Genomic DNA, 18649 nt, shown 5'->3' with positions numbered 1-18649 from the left:
GCTTGCCACCCCGTGAACAGCTGGGGCCCAAGCACTGATCCCTGCGGTACCCCACTAGTCAGTGCCTGCCAACTCGTGAATAGCTCGGACCTAAAAACTGATCCCTGCGGTACCGAAGTTTACTGAGACTGTCCTGAAGTCTGTTAATGTTGCTCTACTATTGACGTGTCTTCAAATTGTAAAAATGCTCAACTTTAGCCCTTAGCTGTTCTGTGGGGAATTCTCAGTCAATTTAAAGTAGCACTGGTCCATTGGGCCAGACTTACCCGACAGCAATGGTCAGTTTCAGGATGAAGTTATAAGAGGTTTAATTTGAAGACTGCCATTCAATACTGAAGCATCTGATGAAAGAGTGGGTGAACAGTTTGTGCTGCAAAGGAAAACGCCTGGGTAAACATTATCCGAATGATGCACAAACAAAGGCAGACTTATAATTGAAGGTTTCACCTGCTAGAATGGCAATTATAGGGATAAATAGCGAAACAACAGACACGATAACAAAGTAAGGCAGACATAGTCAGTGCAACAGGAAAATTAGCTTGTTAAGTAAGGAAAATACAAATATTTTTAAGGGATAAACGCATAAATTCTCCTTATATGAAGTTGCAATTTTAACTTTTATACAATTATGTTATGCAGAATTTATGGATTGTCACGTAGACACAGTAAGAACCACGTACAAAACTGTCGGTGTGCAATAAGAGTTCGGTTCCGCAAAGGCCGAAGATACTGAGCTCAGAACTGTAACAAGTTTCCATTCACAGGTTTCTTATAAATATTGCCTTTAAAGAACAGGTTTAAGTGTTATTGCTTGTACTGTATGCTTACTACATACCCTAGAAAGGATATGTTGACCTTGGAACGAAGTTAGCTCATATTGTCCAGAATGTTACCAGGTTTCAGTGGCTTAATTTATGAGACAGTACATATAATAGACTAGTCCTCCCAGAAATATAGAAGATGTTTGATTGAGACTTCTAGGAATTTGAAAGGCATTGAGAGGGTACATAGAGATAAAATTGTTTCTGCTTCTGAGGAAGGCTCGGAAAAAGGGACATAACCTTGCAATCCGTGCCAGGCCATTGAGGAGAGAAGTTTTGAGGCGCAAAAGTTGGTAGAAGTGTGGAACTCTCTCCGACAGAAAGCAGTAGATGCTAATTCTATTCTTAATTTTAAATCTGAGATCCATAGTTTATTGTTAGCCAAGAACTTTGAGGGATATAGGTCCAAGGTAGGTGGATGGAGTTCGGATATACATGAGCCATGATCTCATTGAATGATGGAACAGGCTCGAGAGGCTGAATGGCCTACTCCTATTCCTATGTTCCTGTAAGACAACTGGCTTTCAAAGATTAAAAATTTAGTTGAGTTGAGCAGTACATTATGAATAAGAACACTTCATCAACCAGTTAATAGATAATTAGGCAATAATAGATAATGCACAGCCAAAACAGCATTCGTTAATTGTTAAATTGGATATGATAAACAATACAAAGCGGAATACATTTTCAGTTCACTGCTAATTAGGATATGATAACAAATACACAGAGAAAGGCAGTTACAGTTAATCGTAAAGCTCGATATGAAAACGGGGATATCAAGTTATTGTTAATTTGGATATGATAATTAAAGCAGGGGAATCAAGTTATTGTAAAATTGGATGTGATAATCAATAGACGGGGAATCAAGTAAATGTTAAATTGGAAATGATAATCAATAGAAGGGAAATCAAGTTCTTGTTCAATTGGAAATGATAATCAATAGAAGGGAAATCAAGTTAATGTTAAATTGGATATGGTAATCAACTGAAGGGAAATCAAGTTATTGTTAAATTAGATATGATAATCAATAGACTGGGAATCAAGTTAATGTTAAATTGGAAATGATAATCAACTGAAGGGAAATCAATTTAATGTTAAATTGGAAATGATAATCAATAGAAGGGAAATCAAGCTATTGTTAAATTGGAAATGATAATCAATAGAAGGGAAATCAAGTTATTGTTAAATTGGAAATGATAATCAATAGAAGGGAAATCAATTTAATGTTAAATTGGAAATTATAATCAATAGAAGGGAAATCAATTTAATGTTAAATAGGAAATGATAATCAATAGAAGAAAATCAATTTAATGTTAAATTGGAAATGATAATCAATAGAAGAAAATCAAGTTATTGTTAAAGTGGATATGATAAGTGATACACAAAGTAACAATATTACATTGAACTGTTGAATTGAAAATGATAACCAATACACAGTGATATAATGAATATGATAATCCACCCCTGTTTTCTTCCTCTTTGGGCTGGAAAACTACTGATAATTGAAGTTCTCTTGTACACCTTTCAGGAACTCCTCACCCTCTTTTCCTTTACACTCTTTGGTTATATTAGACTAATTGAATTCTGCACATTATCACGACTCTAAAGTTCTTGAACGTTTCTACAATCAGTCTTTAAATTTGCTCCTCTGTCTCCTTCCCACTATTTGCTGGGCTCTAATATCCACTTCGCAGCGTAATAGATCCTCTCTTGTTCCTTAATTCGAACCGAATAGATTCTATCTTTGAACTCTTAAATACGTTTTCCGCACCCTCCCCCCTCCACCCCCGCTTCCCCCGTCTGACCCCTCCTACTTTTGAACTACTCTTAACTCTACTGCTGTTCGTCTCTCCCAGTCCTCTGCGCACCTTACATTCCCTCTCTTCATCCAGGTGCTCCTCTCCCTGTCAAATTAGTTCGAGTGATTCCCATCCACGTGTTCAATTCTAAAGTTGCACCTTTGTGAGGAAAATGTTCCCACTGCTCCATTACATTTCCGTGACAAAAATATGAATCAATCCTGGTATAAAAATTCAGCTGTTCCATGTGGTTCAGTTTTCCCCAGTGAGGGAGACAGGAGGGAGCGAATCTTTCTGTGAAGAGGTTGAACCCGCCTCCCGGGGTAAGTTGCATTTTCTGCCTCAGCATCTGCTTCCCGCTCGGCAGCTGCTGAAACTTTTCTCTAGATGACAAACTGATTCTAGTTTGGAGCTAATCATTCAGGATTGAGATTAAACACAGACAAGCACCACAGGAGCGCTTCTCGTTCATGGCTACAATCCTTAAACCTGAACTGTTTTAGCAACGAGGGTAAAGAGCTGGATTCTAAATCGAATGGGAACCTAAGCACTGGTTTGACCCGATTTATACGGTTAATGAAGTGAAGTGAGCCTTCTGAATCCACTTTATCCCTTCATTTCTAACAGTGTTTATTTTGAGTGACAGATTGAAACTAATTGAAATTTCAGTTTTCCGATAACTTGGAAGCTGATGAAGGGAAACAATAAGGAAAGCGACAAAATGACACCAAAACTCGAATTAAAACAATCACCTTGTCTCCAGTTTTAAGGACCATTATTTCTCCCCAGTGACCTGTCCAATATTTATCCCCACACCAACATCATCAAAACGGATTATCTGGTCATTATCACCTCGCTTCTTTTTTTTGATCGTGCTGTGCGTATATTGACTGTCGCATTTCCCACATTTCAACTGTGACTAAACTTCAAAAAACACTGAATTGACTGAAAAGTGCTTTGGGACGTCCTGCGGAGGTGAAAGGCGCTATTTTATGCAAGTCTTCCTTTCGGTGGAGCCGTGGCCCGGATTGCAGGTTGGAGCCCTGTCGCTTGTTGATTCAGGAAAGCCTTAACCCACCATCCATGCAGGTCCGTGGTGGTGTTAGGGCTAGAATTCTGCGCCCGCAACCCGGGCTCGATTCCCACATGGAAGATTATCCTTTTGAGAACCGAATCAATTTAAAGTAACCAATTAAATTTTGAATAAGTAATAATTTTTGCAGTGTTTGGTGGTTTTCTGTGATGCAATGTCACTGAGAATTGAACTCACAATTCTTCCACAGTTTTACAAAAAATAGCATTTTTATTCTTTATTTATTACATAAGAACATAAGCAAAAGGAGCAGGAGCAGGCCAATCGGCCCCTCGAGCCTGCTCCGCCATTCAATAAGATCATGGCTGATCTGATCCTAACCTCAAATCTAAATTCGTGTCCAATTTCCTGCCCGCTCCCCGTAACCCCTAATTCCCTTTACTTCTAGGAAACGGAATTGAATTGATTTCATGCGGAAATTTTAAACAGTTTATTGCGATCAAACAAAGGAATGTGGAAGCGGAGTAGGCCATTCAGCCCCTCGAGCCTGTTCCGCCATTCAATGAGATCATGGCTGATCTGTATAATTTGTTGCATGCACCCGCCTTGTCTCCATATCCCTGATTAACCTTGGTCAGCAAAAATCTATCGATCTCAGATTTAAAATTATTAATTGAGCTCGCACATACTACTTCTTGTGGGAGAGAGTTCCACAGTTCTACCGCCCTTTGTTCGAAGACAAAGTCTTTCCTAACTTCTCTCCTGAGCGGCCTGGCTCTGATTTTAAGGTTATGTCACGTTGTCCTAGAATTCCCCAACAGCGAAATTTTTTTAATCTCTATCTACCCTATCATTTCATTTAAAAATCCAAAAATCTCAAACAAATCATCCCTCAACCTTCTATATTCCAGGGAAAATAAGCCTAGTTTGTGTAATGTCTCCTCATAATTTGACCCGTTTAGCCTTTGCATCAATCTGCTGAATCTGCGCTAAACACACCCCAAGGCCAATGTATCCTTCTGAGGTTCGGTATCCAAAGCAGAACGCAAAACTCCAGATGGGGTCTGACCAAGGCATAGTGCAACTGAATCGTCACTTTTGTACTCGAACCCCCTTGAGATAAAGGTCAATATTAACATCCAATTAGGCTTTTTGATTGCTGTTTTTACCTGTCTACCGACTTTTAATGATTTGTGAACATGGACTCTGAAATCTCTTTGCTCCTCGATAGTCCCGAGCTTCTCCCCATTTAGAAATTAGTCTGATTTATATTTCTTGTGTCCAAAATGGGTGACCTCACACTTGCCCACTTGAACTCCATTTGTCTTAATCTTGCCCACTCACTTAATCTCTCTATGTCCCTTTGCAATTTGCTGCTCCCGTCTACACTACTTACTGTGCCTCATCATTTATCCTCATCTGAAAATATCGATATCCAATCCTGCATTCTTTCCATAGAACCATAGAACCATAAAAAAGAAACAGCACAGATGGGGGCCATTCGGCCCATCGTGGCCGCGCCGGCTCGAAGGACAACCAGGTGCCCATTCAAATTTTACCTTCCAGCACCCGGTCCGTAGCCCTGCAGCTTACAGCACTTCAGTTGCAGGTCCAGGTATTTTTTAAAAGAGTTGAGGGTCCCTGCCTCTACCACCAATTCGGGCAGTGAATTCCATACACCCACCACCCTCTGGGGTAAAAAAGATTTTCCTCATGTCCCCTCTAATCCTTCTGCCAATCAGCTTAAATCGATGTCCTCTAGTTCTTGAACTCTCCGCTCGGAGAAACAGATACTTCCTATCCACTCTAACGGGGCCCCTCATATTATCGTACACCTCAATCAAGTCGCCCCTCAGCCTCCTCTACTCCAAGGAAAGCAACCCCAGCCTATCCAATCTCTCCTCGTAGCTGCAATTTTCATGCCGTGGCAACATACTTGTAAATATTCTCTGCACTCTCTCCAGAGCATTTATGTCCTTCCTGTAATATTGGATAAGATAAATATAACGAGAGAGGCAGTACAAGAGGGACTGGAATGCTTGAAAGTTGATAAGTCACAAGGGCCGGATGGATTGTTTCCTAGGCAATTGTAGGAAGCCAGGGAGGAAGTAGCGGATGCTCTGCGGATCATTTTCCAATCCTCACTAGATACAGGGGAGGTACCGGTGGACTGGAAATTTGCAAACATAGTACCATTGTTTCGAAAGGGTACGAGGGAAAGGCCGAAACATTATAGGCCAGTCAATCTTCCCTCGGTGGTGGGCAAACTATTAGAATCAATACTGAGGGATAGGATAAACTCTCATTTGGAAAGGCATGGTTTAATCAAGGATGGTCAGCATGGATTTGTTCAGGGAAGGTCAAGCCTCACAAATCTGATTGTTGGTGAGGGATCACTTTGGGACAAGTGATCATAATTCCATTAGTTTTAAGATAGCTATGGAGAAGGATAGGTCTGGCCCAAAAGTTAAAATTCTAAATTGGGGAAAGGCCAATTTTGATGGTATTAGACAGGAACTTTCAGAAGTTGATTGGGAGAGTCTGTTGGCAGGCAAAGGGACGTCTGGTAAGTGGGAGGCTTTCAAAAGTGTGTTAACCAGGGTTCAGGGTAAGCACATTCCTTATAAAGTGAAGGGCAAGGCTGGTAGAAGTAGGGAACCTTGGATGACTCGGGAGATTGAGCAACTTTTCAAAAAGAAGAAGGAGGCATATGACATGCATAGGCAGCTGGGATCAAGTGGATCCCTTGAAGAGTATAGAGATTGCCGGAGTAGAGTTAAGAGAGAAATCAGGAGGGCAAAAAGGGGATATGAGATTGCTTTGGCAGATCAGGCAAAGGGGAATCCAAAGAGCTTCTACAAATACATAAAGGGCAAAAGGGTAACGAGGGAGAGAGTAGGGCCTCTTAAGGATCAACAAGGTCATCCATGTGCGGAACCACAAGAAATGGGTGAGATCCTGAATGAATATTTCACATCGGTATTTACGGTTGAGAAAGGCATGGATGTTAGGGAACTTGGGGAAATAAATAGTGATGTCTTGAGGAGTGTACATATTACAGAGAGGGAGGTGCTGGAAGTCTTAACGCGCATCAAGGTAGATAAATCTCCGGGACCTGGTGAAATGTATCCCAGGACGTTATGGGAGGTTAGGGAGGAAATTGCGGGTCCCCTAGCAGAGATATTTGAATCATCCACCGCTACAGGTGAGGTGCCTGAAGATTGGAGGGTAGCAAATGTTGTGCCTTTGTTTAAGAAGGGCGGCAGGGAAAAGCCTGGGAACTACAGACCAGTGAGCCTGACATCTGTAGTGGGTAAGTTGTTCGAGGGTATTCTGAGGGACAGGATCTACAGGCATTTGGAGAGGCAGGGACTAATTAGGAACAGTCAGCATGGTTTTGTGAGCGGAAAATCATGTCTCACGAATTTGATTGAGTTTTTTGAAGGGGTAACCAAGAAGATAGATGAGGGCTGTGCAGTAGACGTGGTCTACATGGACTTCAGCAAAGCATTTGACAAGGTACCGCATGGTAGGTTGTTACATAAGGTTAAATCTCATGGGATCCAAGGTGAGGTAGCCAATTGGATACAAAATTGGCTTGACGACAGAAGACAGAGGGTGGTTGTCGAGGGTTGTTTTTCAAACTGGATGCCTGTGTCCAGCGGTGTGCCTCAGGGATCGGTGCTGGGTCCGCTGTTATTTGTTATTTATATTAATGATTTGGATGAGAATTTAGGAGGCATGATTAGTAAGTTTGCAGATGAAACCAAGATTGGTGGCATTGTGGACAGTGAAGAAGGTTATCTGGGATTGCAACGGGATCTTGATCAATTGGGCCAGTGGGCCGATGAATGGCAGATGGAGTTTAATTTAGATAAATGTGAGGTGATGCATTTTGGTCGATCGAATCGGGCCAGGACCTACTCCGTTAATGGTAGGGCGTTGGGGAGAGTTATAGAACAAAGAGATCTAGGAGTACAGATTCATAGCTCCTTGAAAGTGGAGTCACAGGTGGATAGGGTGGTGAAGAAGGCATTCGGCATGCTTGGTTTCATTGGTCAGAACATTGAATGCAGGAGTTGGGATGTCTTGTTGAAGTTGTACAGGGCATTGGTGAGGCCACACTTGGAGTACTGTGTACAGTTCTGGTCACCCTATTATAGAAAGGATATTATTAAACTAGAAAGAGTGCAGAAAAGATTTACTAGGATGCTACCGGGACTTGATGGTTTGACTTACAGGGAGAGGTTAGACAGACTGGGACTTTTTTCCCTGGAGAGGAGGAGGTTAAGGGGTGATCTTATAGAAGTCTATAAAATAATGAGGGGCATAGATAAGGTCGAGAGTCAAAATCTTTTCCCAGAGGTAGGGGAGTCTATAACGAGGGGGCATAGATTTAAGGTGAGAGGGGAGAGATACAAAAGGGTCCAGAGGGGCAATTTTTTCACTCAAAGGGTGGTGAGTGTCTGGGACGAGCTGCCAGAGGCAGTCGTGGAGGCGGGTACAATTTTGTCTTTTAAAAAGCATTTGGACAGTTGCATGGGTAAGATGAGTATAGAGGGATATGGGCCAAGTGCAGGCAATTGGGACTAGCTTAGTGGTATAAACTGGGCGACATGGACATGTTGGGCCGAAGGGCCTGTTTCCATGTTGTAACTTCTATGATTCTATGATTGAATTATTTGAGGAAGTGAGAATGAGGATTGATGAGGGAAGTGCAGTGGATGTTGTCTACATGGATTTTAGTAAGGCTTTTGACAAGGTCCCACATGGCAGACTGGTCGGAAAGGTAAAACCCATGGGATACAGGGAAATGAGGCGAATTGGATCCAAAATTGGCTCAGTAACAGGAAAGAAAGGGTAAAAGTCGATGGATGTCTTTGCGAATGGAAATCCGTTTCCAGTGGTGTGCCACGGGGCTCAATGTCGGGTCCATTGCTGTTTGTGGTATACATTAATGAATTGGACTTGAATGTCGGGGGCAAATTTGCAGACGACAAAAAATTGGCCGTGTCCTTGATATTGAAGAGGATAGCTGTAGACTCCAAGAAGATATCAATGGGTTGGTGGAGTGGGCGGAAAAGTGGCAAATGGAGTTCAATCCGGAGAAGTATGAGATAACGCACTTAGAGAAGGCAAACAGTAAAATGGAATACGCAGGAAACGGGAATATATTGAGAGGGGCAGAGGAAGTGAGAGACCTTGGAGTGCATGTGCACAGGTCCCTGAAGGTGGCAGTACAGGTAGATAAGGTTGTGAAGAAGGTGTACGAAATGCTCTCCGCTATTCGCCGATGTTTTGAATGCAAAATCAGGGATGTAATGAAGGAACTGTATAAAACGCTGGTAAGGCCATAAGCCACTGACCACTGATATTGAGTGTAGAGAGGGGTCAGTGTTAGTCATTGGGGTTCAGTCATTAACTTCTTCACCGGCCACGCCAGATCCTCGGGATCAATGTCGGACAAACGCAAAACTTCAAATCTAAAATGTTATTCCATTTGCACAGAAACAACGTAATGCAAAGTCATTAAACGAAACGCAGAGCAAAAGAAATGTCATTTAATTCTGGTATTTTCAAATAAGATGGTGAATCATTGCAGACCGCTGTTACTGCGGTCGCTTCATTTTCTCGGTCAATTAATGGTTCAGTATCTCAATTACTTCACCGTCTTTGTGGCGCAATCAATCAATTCGTTCGGCTATTAACTGAAAAGTTGGTGGTTTTGAGCCCACCCAGGGCCGTAAACGGAAAATTAATTGACTTTTCCGTTAGATTTACAGTCTGAACCGTTCACCGTTTCAATATGTCCTTCGGTTGTAATATTGTCCTCATCACAGGGTGTACATTTGAAGTCGTCTGGTGCATTTTTCTGACTGGTTTTTTTCCAGATTATTCAGCTCGTGTAATAAGATTGTAAATACTGATTCGGCTCAACAAGGATCGGAATAGACTGTTTACGATTTCGGTATGAAATCAATTCAAATAAATAAATAAACATTTTAAATTAAAACTATACACGAATCGGGAGTTCCACCCTCAGTATCATCGAATCTTTGAAATTCACACTCTGCGCAGGGCTTTAATAATTGTTTTTAGACTTTGATTAGTTATCTTTAATATTATTGGCTTCTCAGCTCTTTTGTAAAAAGTATTTTTTAACGTGGAATTGAACCCAGTTCACAGCAGTGAAAACATTGTGTCATAACTGGACCACCTGTCCAAATTACCGCCCAATGATTCCTGCGTGCGCTGGTCGGCAGGATTCCGATATGGGACCCGGCACATGGGGCCACCGAAAGAAAGAATGTTTTTTGATAGCGCCCTTCACACCCCAGGACGTCCCAAAGCGCTTTACAGACAATGAAGCACTTTTGGTAGTGTAGTCACTGCTGACATGTAGGAAACGAGGCAGTCAATTTTCGCACAGCAAGATCCCAAGCACAGTGATGTGACAATGACCAGATAATGTATAGTAATGACGCGAGTGGAGAGATGAATATTGAACGGGGTAGCAGGGAGAATTAATTGCCGTTAAAGGTGAAGAGAAGGTGATTGTATCAATTCGAGTTTTGACCTTTGTAATGTTTTTCTTTCCATATTTTTATCTTCTTCAGATTCAAACTGATCAGAAAACTGACAACTGAACTCTCAATGGATTTTCGATCAAACTGTCACTCAAAATGAACAATGTTACAAATAAAGAAATAAACCGGATTGAGACGGTTCACTTAACTTCACTGAAACGTCTAATTCCGGTTAAACCGGCGCGGCGGAGTCACAGCAGCTCATCGCTGATCTGCACCTCAACTCCATTTAGCGAAATAGAAACTGGAAATCTCATGTATTGAGACGAGTTTACTAATTTCCTGCAAAATGAAGATCATTAAACCAGCAAAACATTCCATGCCCTGATTAAACAAACAGCAAGGGGATGTGTCGAATATAAAGCAAGAAACCCGCGATTTTATTATGACACGGATAGAATCCCGTGCTCAATATTAACATTAACACTGAGCGCCAGGTCTGGATCTGACCCGTTTACCCCGTGGTGCGGGACCCCGTCCGCGTTTATATTTACCAAAAAAAAGAAAATCAGAAAATAATAATCACACCCAGCAGAATTGGGGATTGTTCGTATTTTACAGGACAGGATGAGGCCACTTGGCCCGTCGGGTTGGATAGTAAATTCTGTTCACAATCTCCGCTCGGTGTTGTTCTCCGTATACATTTTTAGTTTACCGATTTGTCTTTTATTTTATTTCCCCTCTCTCTATTTTTCAGGCTGAGTGCGAAAGAGATTCGCTTTGGAGGCTGAACACTTTGATCAAAGATTTGAACATTGCTAATTCTGATTGTAGGTTTCTCGGAGACCCAGCGGGAGTTCGGTTGTCAGTTTCCTGATTGGTCGGAAACAGCAAAGCCAACTTGCTGCAAGAAAGAAAACAATGAATGAACAACATCAACAAAATGAAAGTAAGAGAAAGATCCAAGCAGAGTCTTAACCACCCCTGCCCCTGGTTTAACATCTTTTGCAGAAAGTTTACAGCCCCGGCCGCGTGGCCTAATGGATAAGGCGTCTGACTTCGGTATTAAACGCGATGATATCAGAAGATTGCAGGTTCAAGTCCTGCCGCGGTCGTTTTTGCATTTTTTTCCAACGGGCGCCGGAACTGTTAAACACCCGACCGTTTCTGACAGTTACTGACCGAATGGAACGGAAATACGTAAATTCCTTTGCTGACAGAAGTGGACCCGACATTTTCAACATTGTCGATCTGGGTGCACGGGCAGGAAATAGTGTAAAAGTGACTTTATTTCTACTGTTTGGATACAGAAATGGTCGGCTAATCCATTGTTTCTGTACGTAAGGGTCCGAATCCCATCCCCGTCGTTATAGTATTGAACATTTGAGGCGGCCCTACGTAAGTTTTGAACAATCAAAATGGGCTTGAATGTTATTATTATCTATCCGACACCGGTGTTTTAAGTCTGTGTCCCTGGATTGTTTATATTTTGTTCCAATGGAGAGGAATAATTGGAATTTTTCACCTCATCTCATGGGATAAAGTTCGAGTAGAGAGGAAGGTTCGGAGAGAGATTGTTCTGTCCTTCCTTGCTGCCTCTGTGGTTTGCAGCGAATGGAAGATTGGCGGGAACAGCAAATGATATGGGAGGTGGAACATAAAGGGTTAACTTTATCCATCAAGAAGAAATCTAATTTCAAACCTTTTCAACAATCTTCAATCAGCCCAGTTATTAGATTTGTACCAAGTACGCACATATTTATCTTTTCTCTGTCTCGTCCTCTGCAAACTTTGAAATTCTGCCCCGTCCATCCAAGTCCATGTTGTACATTATCTATTTCAAGCCGACGCTATCAGGCCTTCTTTACCAAAATCGTTTTCAATGTGCGACTTGCGTTATCAAGTAAGACCTTGCAGAATGTATGAGGTCAGAAACTGCATTATTGTCTGTATGTGCAACGTAATAAAGTGCTTCCTGATTTCACCAGTGAAAATCCGAGCTCTAATTTTATGCCCCGCCCCACCCCGACCACCAGAGGAAATAGCTTCTCTGTATCTACTCTTCCGAATTGTTTTATCATTTTAAATACCTCAATCAGATCAACCATTCAAACTGAAGGCGACAGAATCCGAGTTTAGGCAACATGTCTTCATAATTTAAACCTTTAAGACCAGGTATGATTCTTGTAATCTGCGCTGCACCCCCTCCAAGGCCAATATATCCTTCCTGAGGGGCGGTGCCCAGAACTGAACGCAGTTCTACAGATGTCCTGAAGCATAACTTCCTCCTCTTCATATTCCAGTCCCCTTAAAATAAAGGTCAACATCCCTTTAACCTTTTTGATGACCTTTTTTATTGTCCAATCGTTTTTAGTGATTTGTGTACATGGACACACAAATCCCTTTGCTCCTCCACTGTTCCTAATCCCTCGACATTGAGAACATTTTCCGATTGATTGGATCCAAAGTGAATTACCTCACACTTCCCCACATTAAACTCCATTTAACACAGTTTTGCGAGTCACTTAATCTGTCTCTGTCCCTTTGTACCTTTCTGATACCATCCACACAGGTAACGGTGCCTCCGATCTAACTGTCATCTGCAAACTTGGATACAAAACTTTCTATTCATTCATCCAGGAAATATTTGGAGCACATTCCCGAGTGTTCACTGAAATCCGGTTCTTTAATATTTTGAGGAATCCTTGAAATCCAACGTTGTTTCCCCACAGAGGTTTCCGTGAGCACTGCAGTAAATCTCGTCCACGGGACATGAGTGAAAACCCTCATTTTTTGCTGTTCAATCAGAATTGTCTTTGCATCCCGTGCTGGCGAGTCAGGGATTCGTGTTCCAAGAATCAGGACTATGATCTGGAACCACATCTTGCCCACTGCGCTCCTGGAGAAATATGAGTTCGACTTTTATTTTTGATCCGCTCGATCAGATTGAATTTGACCCAGAAACAGGAAGCGGTTTTGGTGAAACTGATCCGAGGAGGAATCTCGAAGGTGGTTGAAGCGATGAACTGCTCAGTGATTGGATCCAGTCCGTGTGGCTCGGGATCCCGGTCTGGTCTCGGTCGCCGACACTGTTTTCTTCCTGATTGGTTTCCCTCTGCTTTCACCAATTGCCCCAGGGACCACCGTTTACATCTGGATTCAGCACCAGGCAGAGAGATAGAAACAACTGTCTGGTGTTTATTGACCTGATCGAGAGGTTAATGTCACCGACGGCTGATTCACTGAGATCTCCAGGCCTGTTCTCTGCCGCTATTTGCTTTGGTTCCCTGTTCGACGCTTGTTCTCTCCGTGTGAAGGAGACAGATTTTCTCTTTCACCAGTTTGTTACAATACTGGACCTGCCTCATTTTCTGTGTGGATAACTGGGATAAGTGGACAGAGCAGGGACAGAGAAAGGCTGTTGGAACCCGGAGCGGAACAAGGTCTCACTGTTGTCGGACCAGAATTATTTCATTATCATTCTAATCCTGCAATTGCTGGGACCTCGAGCCACAATGATGAATTCACAGCGTGCGCCATTATCGATAGGTAAATGTTGCAGAAAGTGAGATACGGGAATTTGTGATTTGCCCAATAATTTCTGGAACATTTCCGCCGCTCCTCCGAAAGACTCGGTTAAACGATAAAAGTTGTTTTCGTCGCTCAGCCCACGGTTGCCGTCAACGGCGATCGCCAATTCGCTGTATTTACGCAATTATTCGCGCCGCAGCCAATTAAGATTGGACAATAACGGCAAATAAAGTATGAGGCAGCAAGAAGTGACTGAGAAAAGTCACAGACTTCAGCCTCTCAGCTTCTCTCCTGCCATCTCACTCTCAGGCTCAGTCTTTTGTTCCTTTTCAGTCGAGTTTATTTCTGCTCCCTCCCATCTTCCTTCCTTCTATCCATCACTGCCAGCTTTCGTGGAAAAATACGTTCCTGCCGTCTGCAGCTCTGAAAAAATCTGAGACGCCAATTGGTGATTTTTCACTTAAAATGGAAGCGGAGTGGGACTTAACTGGGATTCGATCTCCGGACTTCTCATTTATCAATCAGTGAAAAGCTCAAAGTGAAAATAAGACCCGAAGTTCAAGGAAACGCTGGCAATTGACCATGCAGCCATGTAAAACTTCGCAGCCACCCACAGCCGATCAGCCATCCTTTCAGACGGTACCTGTTCATTCAATCTCGCTTTCTATTCCGATGTACAGCATCATCGAGTTGTACACTAATTATTTCAAGTAAACAATATCAACATCTCGTCACAAAATTTTGAATGTCCAATTTGTCTTATCCATTAAGACTTACTAAAATTAAAATGATCTGAAGCAAAATTGCCCTTTGTGTGAGAATAGGTACACCGGGTAGACTAGCGCGAATACACATTTCCTAATGTAAAACCAACTATTGTGCAGCAGTTGTCGGAGGTCACCCACAGGAGGAGGTCAGGGCCGGGTGTCTCACACACAGTACTCACCAACATTTCGTGGGAAGAGATCAGAAATGCAATAGGGTAAGACCAGATAGTGTGGATAGAGTGTGGGATTAAAACAGGATGAATAGGACTAGATATAAGATGTACTGACAGGGGATAAGGAAGAGAAGGTCATGACTGATATCCATGGTTTCTCAGGCTGAGACCGTTGAACAAAAGATCGATGTTATTGCGCAGACGCTCTGAAGGAGAAGGCTCAACAAAGTCGCTTGACAAAGGTATCAATACCATAACGTTGGGAAAGATTTGTACAAATGTGGGCGCCGTGGCTCAGTGGTTAAAGCACCTGTCTTGTAAACAGGGGATCCTGCGTTCAAATCCCAGCGGTGCCTTCAAGTTCATGTTGTTTGTTTCTTTGCTTCCATTTTTCCACCCGTTGTGCTCCAGAGCGCAGCGAGATCAATGTTTCCTCTTCCTCATTGGCAGCCTCCAGAAGCCCTTCGTTTTTGCTTCCCAGCCTCTCTGTGTTGACTGCCGATTTAAATTAGTTCCAGAGATTCCCATCCACGGGTTTCCAATTGCATCGAATCATCTCCGTGAGGTTAAAGTGCGCCCTGCTCCTTTATATTTCCATCAAATAATATCAATCAATTGCGGAATAAAAATTCAGCTGTTCGCTGATATTCTGTATTTTCCCAAATCAAGTCGACAGGAGGGAACGAATCTTTGTCTGAGGACGTTGGACAAACTGATTCTCGGGGAGAGCTAAACATTCATGGTGGAGATTAAACACAGACCAACACCGCGGGACCGCTTCTGGTCAACGACTTTAATTCTTAAACCAGAGTTGTTTTAGCGAAGGGATTGAAGAGCTGGATTCTAAATCTAAGGGGATTCAGACGCGCCGGTTTAACCGGATTTACACGGTTCACTTCACTTCAACAGGAAAACATTCGACAATTTCAAAAGTTTCATCCCCTCATTCTCGAGACCGGACAGGAAGTGAAATTTCAAATTGGTTTTTCAGTTCCAGCAACAAGATTCTTCTCAATATAAGAAAAACGGAGTGTTTCAAACTGCAGGGAGTGAATTAACCGCAGATTCGGAGCCAGCGCTCTCCAGTGTGTTCTTATCTACAACACTCTTAGAATTATAGAGTCATAGAATGGTTCCAGCACAGAAAGAGTACATTCGGCCCGTCGAGTCCGTGCCGGCTCTCTGCAAGAGAAATCCAGCTAATCCCATTTCCCCGCTCTATACTCGAAGCTCTGCATTTTTTCCCCTTCAAGTACTGATCCAATTCCCTTTTGAAAGCCACAAGTGAATCTGCCTCCACCACCCCCTCAGGCACTGCATTACAGATCACAACCATCGCTGTGTCAAAAACTTTTTTCTCATGTCGCCTTTGGTTCTTTTGCCCATGACCTTAAATCTATGTCCTCTGGTACTTGATCCCTCCGCCAATGGGAACAGTTTCTCTTTATCTACTCTGCCTGGACCCTTCATGATGTTGAATACCTCGATCAAATCTCCTCTCAAACTTCTGGCTCAATGGAGAACAGCCCCAGCTTCTCCAGTCTATGCACGGAACTGAAGTCCCTCATCCCTAGAATCATTGCAGTAAATCTCTTCTGCAACCTCTCTAAGGCCTTCACATCCTTCCGAATGTGCGGTGCCCAGAACTAGAAACAATACTCTAGTTGTGGCTCAACCACTGCTTTATAAAGGTTCATCATAACCTCCTTGCTTTTGAACTCTATGCATCTATTCATAAAGCCCAGGTTCCCGTATGCTTTCTTAACCGCTTTCTCAACCTGCCCTACCATCTTCAATGATTTGTGTACATAGACCCGCAGATCTCCCTGTTCCTGCACCCCTATTAGAATTATACCGTTTAGTTTATATTGCTTTTCCTCGTTCCATCACTCTTCCCTTCCGCCGATAATTCTCAGGACTGAAAACTCAGTTTAATTACACCGACTTATCATTTTCTAATTTATCCCGTTTCTCTCCCTCTCTGTCTGTATCGAACGTGGTTTCCTCACATGTTGCGACCCCGCCCGCACTCCTTCCGTCTCTGTGTTCAGACAAAGGAACTGGCTGAAGTGTCACATTATCCTGGGGGATTTCAGCGTGTAAGTGAGGCTTCCGCGGACACTGGATCCCGTTCAAAGAGTTTCATCAAGAGGTGTTTCAATTCGGTGAGATGATCTTTACTTCCTGGAGATTATAATGTCCAGACGGGCAGTGAGACTGAATGGAGTCTGAGTGCTGAGATTGGAATGGGAGGCCAGCAAATTCACTTTGGTCTGGCCATGTTTTAATTTCTTCTCTATGAATCCCCTGAGCTGGAGATCAGCCTCCTCCTTGAGAGCGATTCGCCAATCCAGATCAGAGGGAATTAAGTGTCATGAAAGTCGAGTGGGACTGGAGCCCCTTGTTTGACTAATTTATTCGAGTTTTTTGAGGATGTCACCAGCAGGGTAGATCAAGGGGAACCAGTGGCTGTAGTTTACATGGATTTTCAAAAGGCATTCGATAAGTTGCCACGTAAAAGGTTGTTCCATTAAGTAAGGGCGCATGGGGTTGGGGGTAATATATTAGCATGGATAGAAGATTGGTTAACGGAGAGAAAGCAGAGAGCAGGGATAACGAGTCATTCTCAGGTTGGCAGTCTGTAATTAGTGAGGTGCCACAAGGATCGGTGCTTGGGCCTAAGCTATTTACAATCTATATTAATGAATTAAATAAAGGGAACGAGTGTACTGTATCCACCTTTGCTGACGATACAAAGCTCGGCGGCAAAGCAAGTTGTGAGGAGGAGACAAAGAATCTGCAAAGGGATATAAAAAGATTTACTGAGTGGGCAAGAAGGTGGCAGATAGAGTATAACGTGGAGAAATGTGAAGTTATTCACTTTGGCAGTCAGAATAGAAGAACAGAATATTGTTTCAATGGTGAGAATCTATTAAAGGTTGGTCTTCAGAGAGACTTGGGTGACCTAGGTCATAACATTTATTACGTGGGTACAGCAAGCAATTAGGAAAGCAAATGGCATGTTGGCCTTTATTGCAAGGTGGTTGGTGGACAAGAGTAACGAAGTCTTATTGCAGTTGTGAGGGCTTTGGTGAGACCTCTCCTGAAGTACTGCCAACAGTTTTGCTCTCCTTATCTAAGGAAGGATATACTTGCCTTGGAGAACGTGCAATGAAGGTTGACTAGATTAATTCCTCCGATGAGAGGGTTGTCCTATAAAGAGAGGTTGAGTAGAATGGGCCTAAACTCTCTGAAGTTTAGAAAAATGAGAGGTGATCTCATTAAAACGTAAAACATTGTGAGGGGGCGTGACAAGTTAGGTGCTGAGAGATTGTTTCTCCTAGTTAGATAGAAATGAACCAGGGGCATAGTCGCAGGACAAGTGGTCGGTTATTCAAGACTTTGATGAGGAGGAATTTGTTCACGCAGAGGGTTGTGAAATTTGGAATTCTTTACCCCAGATGGCTGTAGATGCTGATTCATTGAATATATTCAAGGCTGAGATAGAACGATTTTAGGACTCTCGGAGAATCAAGGGATATGGGGATCGGGAGGGAAAGTGGAGTTGAGGTAGAAGATCAGGTATTATCTGATTGAATGACGGAGCAGGCTCCAGGGGCCGTATGACCGACTCCAGCTCTTGTTTCTTATGTTCTTAAAACAGGAAGCGTCGGGATGGCTGTTTGCCTTCCATGAAGGACATCGGTGAACAGCTTGGGTTTTTATTACAAGGTCCCACCCTTCAGTATCATTACTATGTAGCCGTTATCTAAAATACAACGCCAGTGGGATTTGAACCCACAACCTTTAAAACCGTTTCATTTACTCACAATGACGTATACATTGCGTCACAGAGCTAAAAGCAGCAAGGTCAATTTTGCTGAGTGCTGAACCGACCGGGCAAGCCGTTCGGTAGATTTGCACTTCCCACAGATTTTCCGTGTGGTTTCACACGCACGTTTTTATCAGCCAAACATCTAAACAGAGCTACAGAGCTA

At 42.8% G+C, this 18649-nt stretch overlaps 2 non-coding genes across 2 annotated transcripts; both read left to right on the top strand.

Moving 5' to 3' along the window:
• The first annotated feature begins 11206 nt into the window (after window positions 1–11206).
• trnar-ucg (transfer RNA arginine (anticodon UCG)) lies at window positions 11207–11295 on the top strand. Its single transcript is given in 2 exon segments — window positions 11207–11243; window positions 11260–11295. It is a non-coding gene; the product is annotated as a tRNA-Arg (tRNA).
• Window positions 11296–14934: 3639 nt separating this feature from the next.
• Window positions 14935–15007, top strand: trnat-ugu (transfer RNA threonine (anticodon UGU)). Its single transcript has one exon. It is a non-coding gene; the product is annotated as a tRNA-Thr (tRNA).
• Window positions 15008–18649: the final 3642 nt, after the last annotated feature.

Source organism: Heptranchias perlo, unplaced genomic scaffold (assembly GCF_035084215.1).
Source record: "Heptranchias perlo isolate sHepPer1 unplaced genomic scaffold, sHepPer1.hap1 HAP1_SCAFFOLD_54, whole genome shotgun sequence".
NCBI lineage: Eukaryota > Metazoa > Chordata > Chondrichthyes > Hexanchiformes > Hexanchidae > Heptranchias > Heptranchias perlo.
The sequence above is the reverse complement of the archived record's forward strand: the minus strand, read 5'-3'. Positions and strand labels throughout refer to the sequence as shown.